Consider the following 2,044-nt stretch of genomic DNA (forward strand, 5'->3'; position numbering starts at 1 on the left):
CTTTCAAACTAATCTTTCTTTTTTTCAAACTAATCTTTCTAAGCTTTCTTTCTTACTAATCTTTCTTTCTTTCTAACTAATCTATCTTTCTGTCTAACTAATCTTTCTTTCTAACTAATCTTTTTCTTTCAAACTAATCTTTCTTTCTTTCTTTCTAAGCTTTCTTTCTTACTAATCTTTCTTTCTTTCCTACTAATCTATCTTTCTTTCTAACTAATCTTTCTTTCTTTCTAACTAATCTATCTTTCTTTCTTTTTAACTAATCTATCTTTCTTTCTTTCTAACTAATCTATCTTTCTTTCTAACTAATCTATCTTTCTTTCTAACTAATCTATATTTCTTTCATTCTAACTAACCATCTTTATTTCAAGTTTCTTTTATCTTTCTTTCTTTCTAATCTTTCTTTTTTCTTTCTTTCTAACTAATATTTCTTTCTCTTTCTTTCTAACTAATATTTCTTTCTTTCTTTCTAACTAATCTTTCTAACTAATCTTTCTTTCGTTCTTTCTACCTAATCTATCTTTCTTTCTAACTAATCTATATTTCTTTCATTCTAACTAACCATCTTTCTTTCAAGTTTCTTTTATCTTTCTTTCTTTCTAATCTTTCTTTTTTCTTTTTTTCTAACTAATATTTCTTTCTTTTTCTTTCTAACTTATCTTTCTTTCTTTCTAACTAATCCACCGTTCATTCTTTCTTTCATTCTTGCTAATCTATCTTTCTTTATAACTAATCCATCTTTCTTTCTTTCTTTCTTTCTCTTTCTTTCTTTCTTTCTTTCTTTCTTTCTTTCTTTCTTTCTTTCTTTAACTAATCTTTCTTTCTCTTTCTTTCTTTCTTTCTTTCTTTCTTTCTTTCTTTCTTTCTTTCTTTCTTTCTTTCTATCTTTCTTTCTTTCTTAACTAATCAATTTTTCTTTCTCTCTAACTAATCAATCTTTCTAACTAATCAGTCTTTCTTTCTTTCTAACTAATCTGTTTTTCTTTCTTTCTTTTTAACTTATCCATCTTTCTTTCTTTCTAACTAACTAATCCACCATTCTTTCTTTCATTCTTTCTAACTAATCTCTTTTGAACTAATATTTTTTCTTTCTAACTTCTTTCTTTCTTTCTTTCTTTCTAACTTCTTTCTTTCTAACTAACTAATCCACCGTTCATTCTTTTTCATTCCAGCTAATCTATCTTTCTTTCTAACTAATCCATCTTTCTTTCTTTCTTTCTTTCTTTCTTTCTTTCTTTCTTTCTATCTTTTTTAACTAATCTTTCTTTCTTTCTCTTTCTTTCTCTTTCCTTCTTTCTTTCTCTTTCCTTCTTTCTTTCTCTTTCCTTCTTTCTTTCTCTTTCTTTCATTCTTAACTAATCAATTTTTCTTTCTATCTTACTAATCAATCTTTCTAACTAATCAGTCTTTCTTTCTTTCTAACTAATCCATCTTTCTTTTTCTTTCTTTCTTTCTTTCTTTCTTTCTTTCTTTCTTTCCTACTAATCTATCTTTCTTTCTAACTAATCTTTCTTTCTTTCTAACTAATCTATCTTTCTTTCTTTTTAACTAATCTATCTTTCTTTCTTTCTAACTAATCTATCTTTCTTTCTAACTAATCTATCTTTCTTTCTAACTAATCTATATTTCTTTCATTCTAACTAACCATCTTTATTTCAAGTTTCTTTTATCTTTCTTTCTTTCTAATCTTTCTTTTTTCTTTCTTTCTAACTAATATTTCTTTCTCTTTCTTTCTAACTAATATTTCTTTCTTTCTTTCTAACTAATCTTTCTAACTAATCTTTCTTTCGTTCTTTCTAACTAATCTATCTTTCTTTCTAACTAATCTATCTTTCTTTCTAACTAATCTATATTTCTTTCATTCTAACTAACCATCTTTCTTTCAAGTTTCTTTTATCTTTCTTTCTTTCTAATCTTTCTTTTTTCTTTTTTTCTAACTAATATTTCTTTCTTTTTCTTTCTAACTTATCTTTCTTTCTTTCTAACTAATCCACCGTTCATTCTTTCTTTCATTCTTGCTAATCTATCTTTCTTTATAACTAAT

The 2,044-nt window shown here is 24.6% G+C and overlaps 1 long non-coding RNA gene across 1 annotated transcript; it reads right to left on the minus strand.

The window, feature by feature from the left end:
• Positions 1 to 935: 935 nt before the first annotated feature.
• Positions 936 to 1,703, minus strand: LOC309508594. Its single transcript, XR_014209586.1, has 2 exons — positions 1,424 to 1,703; positions 936 to 1,060 (listed from the first exon to the last, which is right to left on the minus strand). It is a non-coding gene; the product is annotated as an uncharacterized lncRNA (long non-coding RNA).
• Between the last annotated feature and the right edge of the window lie 341 nt (positions 1,704 to 2,044).

Source organism: Leuciscus leuciscus (genome assembly GCF_965113295.1).
Source record: "Leuciscus leuciscus genome assembly, chromosome: 10".
In the NCBI taxonomy this organism is placed as follows: domain Eukaryota; kingdom Metazoa; phylum Chordata; class Actinopteri; order Cypriniformes; family Leuciscidae; genus Leuciscus; species Leuciscus leuciscus.